Source organism: Schistocerca piceifrons, chromosome 9 (assembly GCF_021461385.2).
Source record: "Schistocerca piceifrons isolate TAMUIC-IGC-003096 chromosome 9, iqSchPice1.1, whole genome shotgun sequence".
Lineage (NCBI taxonomy): Eukaryota > Metazoa > Arthropoda > Insecta > Orthoptera > Acrididae > Schistocerca > Schistocerca piceifrons.
In genome coordinates, this window is record NC_060146.1 from 69,157,710 (window position 1) to 69,179,021 (window position 21,312).

Here is a 21,312-nt window from a genome sequence, read left to right on the forward strand (position 1 = left end):
AAAACTGCGTGCCGGACCAAGACTCGAACCCGGGACTTTTGACTCCTGCGGGCAAGTACTCAACCACCTTTTTTCTTTTGTTTAACTAATTTTGTTCGTTATTGTTCCTTGCATTTGTTCTGGGTAGGCGTCCCCTGACACCCATTCAAGTCCAACGTTGAAGCATTCACTCAGTTTTTCTTGTTAGAGAGCGAACACGCTGAGCTACCGTGCTGGCGCAGACGAGCCACCCAACCAAGCACGACTCCAGTTTCGCAGGAGAGCTTCTGTAAAGTTTGGAAGGTAGGAGACAAGGTACTGGCAGAAGTAAAGCTGTGAGGTCGACTCGTGAGCCGCGCTTGGGTGGCTCAGTCGATAGAGCACTTGCCGATGGAAGGCAGAGGTCCCGAGTTCGAGTCTCAGTCCGGCAAACAGTTTTAGGAGGAGCACAAGAGAGTCAGGCAGAAAAGCGCGTACCGACAGACGTTCCAGAGCAGGCTGCACGCCGCGCTGGATGCCGCCTTCAGAGATGCCCTCCGCCCCCAATTACCGTGACCGCCGCCGACCTAACCGCGCCCCTCCACCCTCGCCCCCCCCCCCCCCCCCCAATCCCTCACTCCCTCGCCGTTGCTGACACAGGCACCCTCCAACTCTCCCAAAAGTGCATGTTACTTAAAGATAATAAGAATGCAACTAAACGTAGTGCTCCAGTGCATTCACAGTGTTCTCTCATATGAAACAGTGCGACACAACAATTATATCATCATACCACTGGAAAAAAGTTTTCATTATATTTGAGAATCTCTGTTTGTCCTTGATTTTATCTTGCATGTCAAGAGACGGTGGCAACTTAATGTGACAAACATAATTCGCCACAATCAAGGTGGTTGTGTAAATAATGTACCAAACCAAAATCCCTCTGCAACTGATATCAATAATCATGTTCTACATCTTCATCTACATACATATTCCGCAATCCATCATACGGTGCGTGGCGGAGGGTACCTCGTACCACAACTAGCATCTTCTCTCCCTGTTCCACTCCCAAACGAAAGAAAAATGACTGTCTATATGCCTCTGTACGAACCCTAATCTCTCTTATCTTATCTTTGTGGTCTTTCCGCGAAATGTAAGTTGGCGGCAGCAAAATTGTACTGCAGTCAGCCTCAAATGCTGGTTCTCTAAATTTACTCAGTAACGATTCACGAAAAGAACGCCTCCTTTCCTCTAGAGACTCCCACCCGAGCTCCTGAAGCATTTCCGTAACACTCGCTTGATGATCAAACCTACCAGTAACAAATCTAGCAGCCCGCCTCTGAATTGCTTCTATGTCCTCCCTCAATCCGACCTGATAGCGATCCCAAACGCTCGAGCAATACTCAAGAATAGGTCGTAATAGCGTTTTATAAGCGGTCTCCTTTACAGGTGAACCACATCTTCCCAAAATTCTACCAATGGACCGAAGACGACTGTCCGCCTTCCCCACAACTGCCATTACATGCTTGTCCCACTTCACATCGCTCTGCAATGTTACGCCCAAATATTTAATCGACGTGACTGTGTCAAGCGCTACACTTCTAATAGAGTATTCAAACATTACAGGATTCTTTTCCCTATTCATGTGCATTAATTTACATTTATCTATATCTAGACTTAGGTGCCATTCTTCACACCAATCACAAATCCTGTCCAAGTCATCTTGTACCCTCCTACAGTCACTCAACGACGACATCTTCCCGTACACCACAACATCATCAGCAAACAGCCGCACATTGCTATCCACCCTATCCAAAAGATCATTTATGTAGATAGAAACAACAGCGGACTTACCACACTTCCCTGGGGCACTCCAGATGATACCCTCACCTCCGATGAACACTCACCATCGAGGACAACGTACTGGGTTCTGTTACTTAAGAAGTCTTCGAGCCACTCACATACTTGGGAACCAATCCCATATGCTCGTACCTTAGTTAGGAGTCTGCAGTGGGGCACCGAGTCAAACACTTTCTGGAAGTCAAGGAATATGGCATCCGTTTGATACCCTTCATCCATGGTTCGCAAGACATCATGCGAAAAAAGGGCAAGTTGCGTTTCGCAGGAGCGATGCTTTCTAAAGCCGTGCTGATGCATGGACAGGAACCTCTCTGTCTCAAGGAGATTCATTATATTCGAACCGAGAATATGTTCGAGAATCCTGCAACAAACCGATGTTAAGGATATTGGTCTGTAATTTTAAGGATCCGTCCTTCTACCCTTCTTATATACAGGCGTCACCTGCGCTTTTTTCCACTCGCTCGGGACTTTACGTTGGGCAAGAGATTCGCGATACATGCAAGCAAAGTGAGGAGGCAATGCAATAGAGTACTCTCTGTAAAACCGAGTGGAATCCCATCAGGACCTGGCGATTTATTTATTTTCAACCCATTCACTGCTTCACAACCCCAGGGATGTCTGCACTATGTCCTCCATACGCGAATCTGTATGAGATTAGGTTTATTTACTATTGTTTTGTGACCCTGTGGAAGTATTACGAGTCACAAAGATTTCTTCATATGTCAAATGTTCCTCTCTCTCTCCCCCCCCCCCCCCCTCTCAACCAGAATTTACCTAAATTAGAATTATTTTAATACCTTCAGCTGCTGACTGACGTTGATATATATCAATGGAGACAGGTGAAAATGTGTGCCCCGACCGGGACTCGAACCCGGGATCTCCTGCTTACATGGCAGACGCTCTATCCATCTGAGCCACCGAGGGCACAAAGGATAGCGCGACTGCAGGAACTATCTCGCGCACGCCTCCCGCGAGACCCACATTCTCACCTTGTATGTCCACACACAACACTCGTAGTGTGCTAGCCCAACACATTCTTCCACGAGTAACATCCTGAAATGAGTGGCCAGTGTCCTTAATGTGGATGGCTGTTGCTGATTTAACATAATTGTTTGTATGCTGGGCATTTATGAACTGGTTCTTTTTTTCTGCCCATATTCAGGGCTTTCCATCATGTACACAATTTTATAAAGTCTTGACTGTGTGTGTTTGTCTGTGAGCTTATGTTGTGTTGTTTAACCTAGAGATTTAAATGTGTTCCTGCAGGTGATATTCCTTTTACATGCTTACGGCATCTAAATTTTTTCTTGTTTCGGTTTATCGCTAGGAGAAAGTGCTACTAAAGCGGAAAAAAATTAGGAGCCTTCTTCGTCATTTCCAGCAGAAAGTGGCAGCATAATGTAACGTAGCCGCGGTTCGTCAGACTGTAACCGAGTGTCATATCTCAAAGAATAACTTAAAACATTTAGCTCTGAGAAAGAGCATGTCGTGGAAATGGGGCTGAGGTTCACAGGAATAGGTCACGAAGCACTGGGAAGATGTGTGTCTTGCAGAACATTTCGTGACGCTAGGAACCCTCTATGGCGTACAGTCTCTCTAAAGAAACTTTAAAGGAAACATAGGCTACCAGACGATAGATGTTCGATAAAGCATAGGTTAGGTTAGGTTAGTGTTGTTTTAACGTCCCGTCGACAACGAGGTCATTAGAGACGGAGCGCAAGCTCGGGTTAGGGAAGGATGGGGAAGGAAATCGGCCGTGCCCTTTCAAAGGAACCATCCCGGCATTTGCCTGAAACTATTTTAGGGAAATCACGGGAAACCTAAATCAGGATGGCTGGAGACGGGATTGAACCGTCGTCCTCCCGAATGCGAGTCCAGTGTGCTAACCACTGCGCCACCTCGCTCGGTATAAAGCATAGGATTGTAGATAGAGTGATACATTTGATTGTCAAAAGAGCAATGTGTGAAGCCATATCAAGTACTGTAGCAGAATATTATCGAAAGACATGTAAAAAATTATAGCCGTTTGTAAAGAGTGCCAGTAACACCAAAATTAGTTTCCAGATAGGAACTGATAATGCGGCTATCAAAGCAAAATCCTTTTTCAAACGTTACTTCACAAAGGGAGAGCCAGCAATACTGTAATTCTTGTTCCACTGAGTATCTTAGATATTATTGTCAGTAGCATTAAGAAACGGCTAAAATCGTTGTAACTGAACACAGTTACAGGGTCCCATGAAATATGAAATCCCTGTGAGAATCTGTATGGCATTGGCCCCTCAGTTAACCCTTCTTATGATCATAATACAACACTTTTCTAAAAAAAAAAAGTAACAGAAGTATTCCAGAATATTACAATATTATCATTGGTTAAAACTAACATCCACCTCTTCCATAATCTTAGAACAAAGTCAAAGCTCAGGCATGTTGGGGCATCGCGAACAGAATGATTTCCTCCATGCCTTCCGAAATGTATTCTGAAAAGATCGGACATGCTAAATGCAAATGGGACTTTTGGAAAATGGGGGGCTGGATCCATGGATCAAGGCAGCCATAATTTAATGATATATTAACATCAGGACGACACCAAGCCTTCTGAAAGAAACTATGATCTATCGGGTATCAAAGGAACTTGGAATATTTGTTGGTAGGGAAGACATAGCATGTTGACAGAAAATGATGTACAGCAACTGCTTTCAGCGTTTCAACAACCAGTATTGAAGAAACCATCAAGAGACTAGAATATCAAATGGCTGTCAAGGTTAGGTTAATTACACCACAAGGAAAAATCATTTTTCCAGTGCTCTTGGACTGGAAGAAACTGTAATAACTGACATAATGCTAGGTACCCTCTGCCAAATACTTCCGATGGTTTGCAGAGTGTGGATGTAGAAAATTTTGTGGTTCCTAGCAAGCTCTTGTAAATGTGTGTCCTGAGTAAGCGTTTCCTTAGTAGCGATTCTGTAAACTGTTAGTATTCTACACCAAATACACTGAGAAGCAATAATTAGTGCGCCGTGTTGTACGAACAGGATTCTGTGAGTTTTCTCAAATTCATGTCACAAATAATCTGCTTATACCCTTTTGCTGTATCTAGGTGAGCAGCTCTATACGATATGCATCCAAGGGATACAGAGAAACCCAGCAAAGTAGCTCTGCACAGCAGAAAGCAGACAACTACCTGACAACTCTCCAGCGCCAGTTGCCTGCCTGCAGGCGTCTGGGACTGCCTCACAGGTTTTATCTGTAAAGCCACATTTTTGAAATTCTGAATAAAGGTGAGCAGGTGGAAACAATGGTATTATGGCACTGCATGCAGGGCCCCTTTACCATTGTATTCACACATGCGTTAATGTCACACCCCTCTGTGGTCATGCCACAGGAGGGTGTGAAACATGAAGGGTTCATAAAACATAAACACCATTTGCAGTTTCAGATCACGTTCAGATTTCGTCGAATGATTTTGAATGGTCCCTTGTGGTTTCAACGGGTACATGAGAGCAAAATTTGTGGTCGCTCAGCGCTCCAAAGGTGTGCAATTATATTCATTGGTGGCGCAGCACCACAATGTCCTTGGAAAGGAGTTGAAACGTTGGAAGGTGTCATCAGCGTCAAAGGCTTTCAATAACGTCGTCCTGTTTCTTATCGCACAGAGAACTGTCGTTTTCGACCACGAAATGTGCGGAGATCAATGCTGCACGAAAAGGAATGGTTTCACTGACGCCATTTATGTCACACAGGCCTTTTCGTTGCGATGCTGAGCTGTGGTGTGAAATCTTTTCCTCAGCCACCAGTAAGACAACAGCATGTTTTCAACGCTGGGTGTCACTTTCAGAGGCGTCAAAGTAAGGTGTGAAATGTTGGGAAGAGGGGGGTGTCCACTGTGGCTTTCGGCAGAATTGTGGTGTAATTTGGTGCTAACCCACCTTGCATGTCACATGACTTTAGTTGCGGCCTATTTTTCGCATGTGTCGACACCTTGCTGTTTGTATCGTCACCGAGCCCTAGGGTGACGTCGTAGTACACCATTGCAGAGTACTCGGTTGTATGCATATTTGACCCAAATTTCAAGCTTATGCTTCGCAATGGGGAACAATTAAGAGGATTCGAAAAAGTGATCCTTAATTGTGTTGTACAGTATGTGTGTGCTTCAGCGATATGGTGATCAAACGATTCAATGAATTTAATGCATTTTTGCTCATAGCTAATCTATAAGTCTGTTGCAGTTGATATCCATGAATGGGTTTTATATAGTGGCTGGATGTTTTTTTTTTTTTTTTTTTTTTTTTTTTTTGTGGGGCGCTCAACTGTACGGTCATCAGCGCCCATACTACATCCCAATTTTTACACAGTCAAATGTTTTTACCCACTCCAATCTAGCCACTGTAGCGAATGATGATGAAATGATTAAAACAACACAGTCACCCAGGCCCCGGGCAGAGAAAATCCCCATCCTGGCCGGGAGTCGCTCCCTAGACTCTGTGATCCAGAGGCAGTAACGTTAGCCACTAGACCACGAGCTGCGGACCTAGAGGCTGCAGACTAGAACGTGCCTTGAGTCATACGAATACAGCCTTTCTTTCTCTACAGTTTTTACCCTCTATAGCTGCCTCATTTGCCACGGAAGTTATTCCCTCGTCTCTTAACAGCTATCATATGATCCTGCACTTTCCTCACCTGTTCTACAGAGAACCTCCTCATTTGCTATCTTACCAGCCCACTTAATTTCCAACGTAATTTATACACAACGTATCAAATGCTTCGATTCCTTTCTTTTCTGGTGTTCCCACAGTACGTGACTCACTACCACACAATGCTCTGTTCTAAACGTAGAGCTATATTTTAAAAAATTTCTTCCTCACATTAAGGCTTGGCCAGGAATGCCCTAGACGACTTTTATATTCTACTTCGTTCGTCCGTTGTTTGTTATTTCGAACGTCGCAGAATCCCTTATCTACTTCATGGTGCCCACCTCTAATAAGTTTATCACTTATCTCATTTCTGCTACTCCTCATTACTTTCGTCTTTCTTTGGTTTACTCTCAATTCATGTTATTTACTCATTAGACTATTCATCTCATTCAACAGTTCCTGTAATTCTTCTTCACTTTCAATGAGGATAGCAATGGCATTGATATACTTTTACTCTGAATTTTAATGTCACTCTTGAAACTTTGTTTTATATCCCTCATTGCTTCTTCGCAGTATAGATTGGGCAGTACTGGCAAATGGCTTCATCCCTGTCTTAGAGCTTTTTTAAACCGCACACTCCCTTCTTGGGTTTCCATTATTACTTTTTCCTCTTGGTTTCTGGACATACTGTATATTACTCGTCTTTCCCAATAACTCCTTTTTATCAAAATGCTGCTTTTTTGAAGCACCTTTTTACAATGTTGAATGCTTTTTCAGGATGACAAATCCTGTGAATGGCAAAAAGTTGTCTGTTCGTAGAAAATTATTTTTAACGTTCTGTGCAGTCCACGGATGCCAGCGACTCAAAAGTCGAGGAATGGTCTCTCAGGATGTCAGTTGTCTAGTGTGCCCGTGTAACAGTCCGCTTTCAGAAGGCGAGCCGTATGTTGACAATATTGTCCGTCGATTGGGGTCAACTGGGGTCTCCTGTCTGTTTCTGGGGCCTGCCCCGTTTGCCTTGTCAGGCGTCCGACGAGCACGTGATCAGTGTATGACGTCACAGCACGTGACTAGCTTCTCCGGGGACGGGAAGAGGAAGGAAGATTAGGGCTCTGATTCGCGGCTAACCGTTATCTGTTCCAAATATATCACCAAATGTGGAATAAATGTGACATTTTAGGAAAGATCTGTAGAATTATAAACCCTTTGTGAGAATTTGTCAAACGCGTCGAAATATTTTTGAAGTTCACATCCTCGTTCGTATAAGGAAAAGCCTCTAACACATCAAAAGATATTTGAAGTGCTATGTAAGATTATGAGATGTTCAGCATGTACATGAAAAGATGTGCGCAAAGTCTAAAGCTTCTAGAGGACCATTTCAAAGCACGGAAAAGATCATTAACTGAAAAAAAGTGGTTCAAATGGCTCTGAGCACTATGGGACGTAACATCTGAGGTCATCAGTCCCCTAGAACTTAGAACTACTTAAACCTAACTAACCTAAGGACATCATACACATCCATGCCCGAGGCAGGATTCGAACCTGCGACCGTAGCAGTCGCGCGGTTCCGGACTGAAGCGCCTAGAACCGCTTGGCCATCGCGGCCGGCATTTAACTGAAAACTAAGTGGCTCTACGCACCTGGTACAGAAACCAGAATGCATTTGTGACAGAAGAAGGCTATGAAAGAAAGCAGGAGTTGATAAGAGAGTGAGACAGGTTTATAGGCTATTACCAATTTCATTAAATACGTAAATGAAACATGCAGTAACAGAAACCAAGGATTAATTTATGAAAATCTTTAAAGTTCATTGGCTAATGTAAAAAGTTTACAATAAAATTAGTTAGTTACACGGAATAATCAATGTCTAAGGTTGTAAGATAAACACCAATGAAAGCAAATGAATGGTAAACAAAATGTAATCGAATTAAATCAGGCGATGCTGAGGGAGCTAGATAAGGAAATAAATCTCTAGAAGTAATAGACGACCTTAGTTACTTGGATAGTAAATTAATTGACTATAGTTGAGGGACAGAGGACAAAAATAACACTCGCAATACTGAATAAAATGAAGTTTGTCAACAGTTCAAGTATAAAAGTAGGTTTCGATGAGGAATTTTATGTAATTACTGACTGTAGTTTTTCCACTTACGACTATTACAAATATTCATTGCACTGCAGTGTCGACATTTAGACATTTTCAACCACTGAACGAAATACACTAACACTTAAAATGAAGTAACAGAACGTTCTACCTGTAAACGTTACTAGTATGGCACTTGGTGGGATGTTAAGGCTCACTGTACAGTGTTAAGTCATGACACGCTGGAACATGCCTTCCAGCAGTATGAAAGCAGATACTTATGACGATATAAGTGCACTCGAACTTGCATACACCATGTGGGGAGCAACAAAGAAGCATATGCTGAAGTAAAAACAACATCCAAAATATAAACAGAAACGAATCACTCATGTAGCAGTCAAAGCAAGTAGATTAGCAGCAGTAAAATGACAAAGGTGTAAACACACAGTGTGCACATGCCTGGGAGAGAAAATACGTTAGTATCTGCAGCCAATATGATGTGGGCTGTGACATGTGTACCTCATAAGATAGTATCTCCCCTTAGCAACTATAATACCCTCAGCAAATAACAGCTTGTGTTTGTTACTCTACTGAGAATCGCATTTACATCTTCACTCACAACATTTTACGAGTATAAGGGAACAATTGACAGGAATGGGGGAAAGAAATACAGTAGAAGAAGAATGGGTAGCTTTGAGGAATGAAATAGTGAAAGCAGCAGAGGATCGAGTAGGTAAACAGACAAGGTCTAGTAGAAATCCTTGGGTAACAGAAGAGATAATGAATTTAATTGATGAAAGGAGAAAATACAAAAATGCAGCAAGTGAAGCAGGCAAAAAGGAATTCAAACGTCTCAAAAATGAGATTGACAGGAAGGAGTTTTGCTATTTGGGGAGCAAAATAACTGATGATGGTCGAAATAGAGAGGATATAAAATGTAGACTGGCAATGGCAAGGAAAGCATTTCTGAAGAAGAGAAATTTGTTAACATCGAGTATTGATTTAAGTGTCAGGATGTCGTTTCTGAAAGTATTTGTATTGTGTGTAGCCATGTATGGAAGTGAAACATGGACGATAACTAGTTTAGACAAGAAGTGAATAGAAGCTTTAGAAATGTGGCGCTACAGAAGAATGCTGAAGATTAGATGGGTAGATCACATAACTAATGAGGAGGTATTGAATAGAATTGGGGAGAAGAGGAGTTTGTGGCACAACTTGACTAGAAGAAGGGATCGGCTGGTAGGACATGTTCTGAGGCATCAAGAGATCACGAATTTAGCACTGGAGGGCAGCGTAGAGGGTAAAAATCGTAGAGGGAGACCAAGAGATGAATACACTAAACAGATTCAGAAGGATGTAGACTGCAGTAGGTACTGGGAGATGAAGAGGCTTGCACAGGATAGAGTAGCATGGAGAGCTGCATCAAACCAGTCTCAGGACTGAAGACCACAACAACAACAACAAATAATAAAATGGTGCTGGTTGGTATTTTTTTGACGTATCTAAAGCATTTGACTGTATTACTCACAGTATCCTAATAGATAAATTGAAGTTTTATGGAATTGATGGCATAACCAACCAATGAATAAAGTTATATGTAACAAAATAATGCAGAAAGTTGTAGTTAGTAATTCATCCAATATAGGCTGTGGGCGTAATTCTGTCTGGGGAGAAATCACATACAGTATTCCCCAAGGCTCAACCTTAGGTCCACCATTGTTCCTCATATATGTAAACACTCTTCCATTTAATATACAACAAGCAGAATGAGTTCATTTTGCAAATGACACTCGTATTGTAATAAAACCAAGCACACGTAGAGAAACAGAAGAAATGGTATACAATGGTCTTAAAAACATCATTGTCTGATTTTTGGCGTATAGTCTCACACTCAGATTTAAAAATACGCAGGATATTCAGTTTTACACGTAAACAGGTACTACACCAATGATTAGTGTAACATATGGTGAGGAAATAATAAATAGAGTGTAAACTTCAAATTTCTTAGGTATCCATATTGATGAGAATTCAAACTGAAAAAAAACAAGTTTTTGAATTTCTAAAACAACTTAGTTTAGCCACATTTGCACTTACAGTCATTGCAAACCTTGGTGAGTGACAAATCAGTAAGTTGGCATATTGTTCATGTTTTCGTTCAATAATGTCATATGGAACAATGCCCTGGGGTAACTCACCTTTAACAAAGAAAGGCTTCATTGCTCAGAGCCGTGATGTTAGAATAATATGTGCTGCACATCCACGATCGTTTTGTAGGAGTTGGGCATTCTAAACACTGCTTTCCAGTATATTTTTTTCCTGATGAAATTTGTGGTAAATAATCCACTACAGTTCAAAAGGAATGGTGAGGTGCATAAGTATTACTCCATATTAGGGTTGTCTTTAGCACAAAACGAGGTGCACAATGTCGCAACAAAAATTTTCAATCACTTACGCAGTGATATAAAATGTCTGACAGATAACAAAGTAAATTTTGAATACAATCTGAAATACGAGGTTCTCCTTGACCTCCTATTCCGCAAAACAGTTTCTATTATTAGAACGTGCAAATGTGGTGGGGTGGGTAGGAATTACTGACACACATCTATATCCTAAAAAAAGTAAACATTTAAATGTTCAGCATGTATCCAAATTTACAAACGAACTTGCGATGTAAATATAAAATTACTCGCTCCTCATACTAAAGATTTATCGTGCTAAATGCATAATGGAATATGGGACTAACTAAGTAAGTAGCTACCCAAAGTGGACAGATGTTATCAAAGTATTTATAGAATGAAGAGGTACTGCATTGAATTGCGGAGTACAGAAATCTATGCCATAATGGAACAGAAGAAAAAGGGATCAGCTGACAGAAAACGCTATCAGGTGTAGAAAAAGATCATATTGGTAGTAAAATGAAGTTTTCGGGGTATTAGCAGCTACATGTAGATGGCTACTACTCAAATCACACTTAAGTGCCTGGCAGAGGGTTCATAGAACCAATGTCAAAATAATTCTCTGTTCTTGCCCGCTCGAACAGCGCGCGAGAAAAATCACACCTATACCTTGCCGCGCGAACTCTGATTTCTCTTATTTTGTTATGATGAATGTTTCTCCCCATCTGAGTTAACGCCAACAAAATATTTTCGCACCTGGAGGAAAAAGTTGTTGACTGAAATTTGGTGAAAATAAACTGCCGAAACGAGAAATGCCTTTATTTTAAAGATGTTGTTCCCAAATCCTGTGTCATGTTTGTGACACTCCGTCCCCATTTCTCGATAATACAAAACGTGCTGTACCTCTTTGAACTTTGTCGATCTATTCCGTTAACCATATCTGGTAAGGATCTGACCAAGTGAAGTCTACTAGGATCAGACACAGGCCTTAATTTGAAAAAATTTTTTCTGAGAATCTACTTTTGGAGTAGCACTGTATGGTAGTGAAACTTAGACTGTACGAAAACCGGAACAGGAGGGAACAGAAGTATTTGAGATGTGACGCTACAGACGAATGTGGAAAATTAGGCGGACTAAAAAGGAAGGAGAAGGTTCTGCACGGAATCGGAGAGGAAAGGAGTATGTGGAAAACACTGACAAAGAGAAGGGACAGGCTGGTGGTGGTGGTGGTTAGTGTTTAACGTCCCGTCGACAACGAGGTCATTAGAGGCGGAGCGCAAGCTCGGGTTAGGGAAGGATTGGGAAGGAAATCGGCCGTGCCCTTTCAAAGGAACCATCCCGGCATTTGCCTGAAACGATTTAGGGAAATCAAGGAAAACCTAAATTAGGATGGCTGGAGACGGGATTGAACCGTCGTCCTCCCGAATGCGAGTGCAGTGTGCTAACCACTGCGCCACCTCGCTCGGTGACAGGATGGTATGACACCTTTTAAGACAGCAGGGAATGACGTCTATGGGACTAGAGGGATCTGTAGAGGGCAAAAACTGTAGGGCACACAGAGATTGGAATACATCCTGTCAATGATTGATGACTTATGTTGAGGTTGCAAGTGCTACTCTGAGATGAAGAGGTTGGCACAGGAGAGGAATTCGTGTTGGGCCACATCAAACCGGTCAGAACACTGATGTATCAAAAAAACACCCCACATAGTACTTCGAAAGAGAATGGACAAGATTTGTTGCATGTTCTAAGTGATCTGCAAATAAAACTATCTTTGGGTCGACTTCCCCCAAAATTATAAAGGAAGACCAAGGTTTTAACACAGTAAGTAGGTTCAGAAGGATGTGAAGTGCACTGGTTGTGCAGAGACAAGAGGAGAACTATATCAAAAAGTCTTCAGACTCAAAATCACTATAATAACCAACTTAATCTTCGTACATCCATACTTAAATTGCATGATGGTGGGACATCAGCTGGTATAATTTCTATTAAAAATGAAACTCCTCCAGCTGTACTTAAGTTTTCATTTTCAACTTTTTGAGTCCTGTCTTCCTCAGTAGCGTGTAATATTACGGTATATTGATAATTTTTACTTATGGACCGACTGACAGCAACTGAATAACACACAATTTTAGTGCCATACGCGTTTCGCCTTTATTTTCTGCAAGGCATCATCAGTGGCCTGGAATATGTACATATGTATGCATTTGTGTGTGTGTGTGTGTGTGTGTGTGTGTGTGTTTTGGTGTGATTAGAAAAACTATATCACACCAAAACACACACACACACACAAATGCATACACGAGCAGATCACAGATACTTCAATAATAACACACGAAAGTTTGGCAATAACATTCGATCTTTGGCAAAAACATTTGACAGTCGGCAACAGAAACCAAAACATTCCATTGAAACAAACGTTCAATTCATAGTGCTGTGGAATGTGGGAAAAAAACCGCAAATTGGCATTCATAAGAAGAAGAACAACACCAAAAATGTAACAGGAGCGTAATATGTAAGAAATTGTCCACGCAACATGTAAGTACAGTTCGAAACATTACTACTTAATAGGAAATACCAACCACCAGAACCGTTTATAACCTATAGGCACAGTGACAAAAATGTAAATTAAATAGCTAACATATGTACATATTCCAGGCCACTGATGATGCCTTGCAGAAAATAAAGGCGAAACGCGTATGGCACTAAAATTGTGTTTTATTCAGTTGCTGTCAGACGGTCCATAAGTAAAAATTATCAATATACCGTAATAATAAGTTTTCATATTTATTTGGCTACTAGTTTCGACGTTGCGTCAACGACATCCTCAGGCCCGTACACTTTGATGATATCAAATGATATTATCAAAGCGTACTGCCCTGAGGATGGCGTTGACGCAACGTCGAAACTAGTAGTCAAATAAAAATGAAATCTTAAGTGCAGCTGGAGGAGTTCCATTTTTAATGAAAATAACCAACTTCGTCTTGCGTCCAAGGCTGGTGACGGCACTGTTCATACTAACGTAAATGATTTCTGTTTCAGTGAGGATAAGTGATCCTGTCAAGGTCGCCATTTTGGGCTGACGGAGGAAGACGCAGTCTGCTGTGAACGCTCCTCTGTATTTCCGGAATTTGTGGCACACACCGTATCATCCTGCTGTGCTTGCAAAACCGTGAACGGTGTCTTGCGTCAGCCGCTAACTTGCATTATTTATGTGTATTTAGCTATTTCGGTATCACGTACGCGTCCGCGCGGAGAGGACCGCAGACGGGGGAAGGAACGGAGCGAGTAGAGGCAACGCACATGTTGCGTTAGCGGCGGAGGTTATCGCAGGCAGACCTCGCCTTGAAGGGGCGGGCGAGACCGGAGGCCGCGACGCAGCTGCGGGTTATCGCCGATAAGAGGCGAAAGAGAGAAACACGTCCGCCGTGGTCACACAGGCACGGCCGCGATACGGCTATGAGGCGGATGTACGTTATTTCAAACCACTCCTTGAACGCATCTTTTCGAAACAACCGGAAGAGTAAACAACTTTCGATGCTGACAAAATTATTTTTTTTTTTTCTGTCGGTATCTGTCAAATGGAATGACCAGTCTCAGGAGTACAGAATATGGACTGAGTGTAAATCGAAGAAAGTCGAAAGAGATTGCGGCGGCGCGGTTCTTTCCGTCCCATTACGACGAACCTGCACTACCTGTGAACATTGTCTCAGCGTATCATCAGTAGGGAAGCCGAGCGAAACCTGCTGTACTTCGACGTGAACCAGACTGCAATTAAAGTCACTAATCTACGTTTCGGGAGAAAGTTTTCACACAAATGAAAGGTTGGAAATTTTGTCCTCAATTAATATATTCTGAAACGTAGGTGAACAAGTATCACTGACAAGCCCGTGCTAATCTTAACACAGTCACTCACAATCCCTTTCACTCACGTTAGCAAGTTTATGGTGTTGCATTTCCCGAAAACGTAATAGCTACAAAAATACTGATTGTTTTTGATTGAGAATGCTCGCCAAATATTAAGTCTGTCGGTACCAAATGCAGTCACAGTTTTTAGCCACTGACTTGCTCAATACGCCACGCGTGATTTATGTTTTTTCTCGTCTCAAAATTCACTAAAAAATTCCGAATTTCTACACACCCATCAGAATAATTATGCCGTCACTTTCCAACACTTTTGATGTATGAAACATTGCTAGATCCGACAACTTATCGTTTCCATCAGAACTACTACTACACACGTCCGAACTGTTTCATGGCTAGGCTCCGACTCCTCTCTAGAATACTCTAAGTCTTCTCTGCCAGCAGAGAAAGGCGCGCGAAGAATATTGCTTTACCATTGGTCAGTTTACTCAACAGCCAATAGCAAAACCACATTCTCCCGCGTCAGTCCGCGCTTTTCAGCAATAACCAATCGCAATATAGTAAACCTAACGACGGCACTTTTTACCGACGTAATTATCTAATATGCTGAAGTTTTGTTTATGCATAAAGTTATTTACTATTGTTATTTATATCGGAATTAACTTTCCCTTTACCATAAACTTACTTTACAAAACTATTCCACAAAAATCCCCTTTGTCCATACCCATACTTCTTCGAAATGTTCCCACAATAAATCCGACTTCATAACTCGTTAAACAATTATCTTCATATTAACCTTAAACCACACTCATGCAACATTCACACTACTAAAATACATTTATAGCATTTTACATACACAAAAAAGGTCATAAGACTTTATGAAAATACTAGAACAGTTTATGAAAAACATTCTATTACTTTAGTGCACTCTAGTGGGCACAATCGAAACTAAAATCACAGTCCCCCTATCCAATATTGTCCTCTGTCGGCTGATTCATAAACTACGTGCGCGTCCAGTCTCGCGTCACCATCTGTCACTATCCAGCTCTGAGACACATCTCCCACTTAACCGTCTCCAAGGCAGGATCCTTATACGGCGCTACGCCTCAAGATGTAGCAACAATAGAACAGCGAGAAAATTAACATCAGGATTGATTGGCACGAGGGCGATGAAGTTAAGGAATTCTGCTACCTGGGCAGCAAAATAACCAACTACAGACAGACCAACGAGGGCATTAAAAACAAAAAGGGCATTCCTGGCCAAGAGAACTCTACTAGTATCAAACACGGGCCTTAACTTGAGGAAGAAATTTCCGAGAATGTCCGTTTGGAGTATAGCGTTGTATGGTAATGGAACATGGTCTGTGGCGAAACCGGAACAGAATGGAAGCATTTGAGATGCGGTGCTACAGACGAATGTTGAAAATTAGGTAACTAATTAGGAGGTTCTGCGCAGAATCGGAGAGGAAAGGAATATGTGGAAAACACTGACAAGAAGAAGGGACAGTACGGTAGAACATGTATTAAGACATCAGAGAATGACTTCCACGGTACTAGAGGGTATAAACTGTAGAGGACGACAGAGATTTGAAAGCATCCATTAAATAATTTAGGACGTAGGTTGCAATTGCTACTATGAGGTGAAGAGGGGATAAAAGCTTCTTACAGTATAGATTTAATCCCTGTGCGTGTATAAAAAGGTGTTTTTCCTGTTTATTTCCTTTTTTATAAAACAATCGCATCAGTTGTGTCCCTACTATTGCTTTCAGTTTGTTGGCAAGGCAACGACAACCGCTTGGAGTTTGTACCTTAGTGATTTAGTTTTTTTTAAAGAGACATAACCTATAGAAAAAATCTGGAAAATTTATCATGATGGCGATACTAATCTCTTGACGTTTCCTTTTTGTGTCCCGCAGCAAGGTTTCACCATTCCTCATAGTGTTGGACCAACATCCGAACTTGAATATTTCCAACTCTTCATCACTGACAGTCTTATTAGTTAAACTGTGAGAGCTATAAGTATGTATGCTAAAGGAAATATTCAGAAAGTCACTCACAAAACACTCAATGTGGCACTTGTGGAGGGGTTTTTCGTTAGAAGAACTGAAGACTTTTTTTAGTGTAATATCGAAGATGGCCTTGACAGATTCAGTTTACCATTTTACAGAAGACAGCCTAAAACGAACTCCATTCTTCAATGAGAACCAAAAAGAAAAGTCATTAGAGATGAGAGCACCGTAGGATTCAAAGGAAAATTTCAAATCAAGTACTACAACCCATAGAAGCCTCCAAAGTGTAGTTTACGAGTTTTCTGTTTGTGCGATTCAGAAAATGTTCTTGCTCTTTCTCACATTCCATATTATGGAAAGACAACTGCAGAAAGCCTAATTCCTCCTAGTGTACCTTTTTCAACCCGAGTGGTGGTTCATTTGGCACAATTGGTAGCCTGTGCAGGTGGTTCAGACTATCACGTCTTTACTGAATGGTAGTACATAAGTCCTCAGCTCGCTCGGAAATTGCACAAAATGAAATTTCGTCTGACAGATGCAGTTATGCCTTCTAGGAAGACGAAAGTTGCTAAATATGAGTTATGTGGCTATAAAAGAGAGATGAAAATTATGCGACTTTCTTTCCATGACAAGGCGCTAGTGACTTATGTTGAGTACATTCTTTGATCCTCACACCCATCTGATCACTGGTTATAGGAAGGAAGAGGCTGTGCAGTTCCTGATACCCACTGTTCTTTCGGAACACACAAAGTTTATGGGAAGAGTAGACAGGGCAGATCAGACAGTGGCTGCTACACTTTTACAAGTCAATCATACAAGTGCTGGAATAAAAATTTCTTCTTGTTGCTGCAGTGAAAAGTTATATTCTTTTCCCAATATACAAAAACGAATGCGGAGAAGAACTACATACTCAGCTTTCCTGTAGATGAAATTTAATCAGACAATCAGTTGGCCAGGCGAGAAATACAAATTCGAAGAAAAGAGGAAGACCATCGTGACGCTGAGGAGGGACTAAATAGGAGGGTTCATTTTATAATGCCAAATAAAAAGTCAGCAAAGGATTGCAGGGTTTGCAGCAAACCCAAGGAGAAAGGAGACGAAGAGAAAGGATTTACTATTTCGAAACATGCAAGATACAGATTGGCTTCACCTGGGAGAATGTTTGAAGAAGTAACATACCAACAACCATAAACAAACAAGAAAGTTGGCAAGGTATCTTATATTGCATTTTATTCTTTTAAAACAGTAGCATAGTAACCCTTAACCACTTATATCCTTACCTGCATAAAAAAAATAAGACTCGGAAAGAATGCAGTGAGTGGAAAAATTAGATTGGAAAGAGTTACCTGTATGTAGACACTTTCTTGGTCGAGGTTGTAGATTCTATACTAATTCTATGTCTCCTCTTTTTACCTACTGACCCTCTGAAAATTGCTAACGGACTAGTCTAAATCGTTTAAAAATACCTTGTATGTTTGTTTTGTAAGTGGTCTGTTTAGGTTTTTATGTTGGTAACGCCACGTAATTCTCTGTATGAAAATCACTGACGGTGCTGTGTGCAGTCTGTGGCTGGTTTGCATTGCTGGAATATTTGCTATTATAGTGTTGGACAGTTGGATGTTAACAGCGCGTAGCGTTGCGCAGTTGGAGGTGAGCCGCCAGCAGTGGTGGATGTGGGGAGAGAGATGGCAGAATTTTGAGAGCGGACGATCTGGACGCGTGTGTCCATCAGAAAGAGTAAATTTGTAATACTGTATATCATGAACTGATTATATATATATATATATATATATATATATATATATATATATATATATATATTATGATGACTTTTGAATATTATTAAGGTAAATACATTGTTTGTTCTCTATCAAACTCTTTCACTTGCTAACTATGCCTATCAGTAGTTAATGCCTTCAGTAGTTAGAATCTTTTATTTAGCTAGCAGTGTTGGCGCTCGCTGTATTGCAGTAGTTTGAGTAACGAAGATTTTTGTGAGGTAAGTGATTCATGAAAGATATAGGTTATTGGTAGTCAGGACGATTCTTTTGTAGGGATTATTGGAAGTCAGATTGCGTTGGGCTAAAAAATATTGTGTGTCAGTTTAGTGTTGATCAGAATAAGTAAAGAGAAAAATCTCTGAGCACGTTCAGTTCTGCTCAGCGGTTTGAAAATCAAATAACATAAGAGGTCTATCAGCACAGTAATTCACAAATTTTTCTAAGGGGATGTTTCAGTTTCATAAAAATATGAAAAATAAAAGAATTTAATCATTAGTCTGCTTAGACCGTTTGATAGTTTTTCCCCAAATTCAATTTTTTGGCCACGTGCGTGTGGCCAAATACCATGGCAGACAAGTGTGCTCCCCTGAATTCATGATTCTCTGAGAAAGAGGGATCAATGGTGCGTAAGAATGAGTGACAACCACTTTGAGAACCACCTCCAGTGTCAACAGGCAGGTGCCTGTCATAGAAGAGCACAGTATGTATCTCAACAGGTACTTACATATGTTTACGTCTACGTCTGTGCAAACTGCTGTTAAGTACATGGCAGAGGATGCATCACATTGTACCAGTTATTAGGGCTTGTTCTCTTACGATCCACACCCGGAGAGCTGGAAGGATAATTGCTTAAATGCTTCAGTGCGTGTTGTGATTAATATAATCTACCGTTGTGATCTGGAAGGCAGCGATTGGTAGGGTTCGTAGAATACTCCTAAATACCTGACTTAAAAGTTGTTCTTGAAACTTCCTCAGGTACAGGAAAGGTATTCGCAGTAGCGAATATGAATCACCATCGATTGTATACTGGAATGTTGACAATGAAAATTTTTTAGAAACGACGTCTCGATCCCTAATTTTGCGCTTTACACAAGCGGTCACCTTAACCTCTTCGACTATCTGTGCGTGAATCGCAGTCAGACACAAACTTTCACATGTCGTCATCAGTGTGTCATTACCTGCACTCGCACATTACGTATAGGTTGAACTATACGAAAAAAACGGAAATTGGTTACAAACTACGGCGTGCACACACTGTATTCAACATGCATCTACATCTACATTTATACTCTTTAAGCCACCCAACGGTGTGTGGCAGTGGGTACTTTACGTGCCACTGTCATTACCTCCCTTTCCTGTTCCACCCCGCGTATGGTGTGCGGGAAGAACGACTGCCGGAAAGCCTCCGTGCGCGCTCGAATCCCTCTAATTTTACATTCGTGATCTCCTCAGGAGGTATAAGTAGGGGGAAACGCACCCTCTCGAAACCCGGACAGCAAGCTACACCGCGATGCAGACCGCCTCTCTTGAAGAGTCTGCCACTTGAGTTTGCTAAACACCTCCGTAACGCTATCACGTTTACCAAATAACCCTGTGACGAAACGCGCCGCTCTTCTTTGCATCTTCTCTATCTTCTCTGTCAACCCGACCTGGTATGGATCCCACACTGATGAGCAATACTCAAGTATAGGCCGAACGAGTGTTTTGTAAGCCACCTCCTTTGTTGATGGACTACATTTTCTAAGGACTCTCCCAATGAATCTCAACCTGGCACCCGCCTTGCCAACAATTAATTTTATATAATCATTCCACTTCAAATCGTTCGTACGCATACTCCCAGATATTTTACATAAGTAAGTGCTACCAGTGTTTATTTCGCTATCATATAATCATACAATAAAGAATCTTTCTTTGTATGTATTCGCAATACATTATATTTGTCTATGTTAAGGGTCAGTTGCCACTCCTTGCACCAAGTGCCTATCCGCTGCAGAACTTCCTGCACTTCGATGCAATTTTCTAATGCTGCAATTTCTCTGTATACTACAGCATCATCCGCGAAAAGCCGCATGGAACTTCCGAAACTATCTACTAGGTCATTTGTATATATTGTGAAAAGCAATGGTCCCATAACACTCCCCCGTGGTACGCCAGAGGTTACTTTAACGTCCGTAGACGTGTCTCCATTGAAAACAACATGCTGTGTTCTGTTTGCTAAAAACTCTTCAATCCAGCAACACAGCTGGTCTGATATTCTGTAGGCTCTTACTTTGTTTATCAGGCGACAGTGCGGAACTGTATCGAGCGCCTCCCGGAAGTCAAGGAAACGTCACTAGAGATGTTCCGATTTAAGTTACGACATGTTTAATATGCATGCCATCAGATGTTCAAGTGTGTGTCAATTCCTAACGGACCAAACCTCTCAGGTCATCGGTTTCTAGATTGACACACTACTTAAACTAACACGCAAAGAACAACAGACACACCCACGCCCGAGGAGGACTCGAACCTTCGGGGAGGAGCCGCGCAATCCTTGACATGGCGCCTCAAACAATGCGGCCACTCCTCTCGGCGCCTGCCATCATTGGCGATGATGTGGCAGAGACGAATACCTAAATTCTTCATGACGCTCTGAAGTATCGGATCATCAATGCTGTCGATGACCTCCTATGGCTGTTTTCAGCTCAGAAATGGTTTTGGGGCTACTGGTGTCCACCTTGTCTTATTACATCT

The 21,312-nt window shown here is 41.7% G+C and overlaps 1 non-coding gene across 1 annotated transcript; it reads right to left on the reverse strand.

The window, feature by feature from the left end:
* Positions 1-2,665: 2,665 nt before the first annotated feature.
* On the reverse strand, positions 2,666-2,740 carry Trnat-ugu. Its single transcript has one exon. It is a non-coding gene; the product is annotated as a tRNA-Thr (tRNA).
* Positions 2,741-21,312: the final 18,572 nt, after the last annotated feature.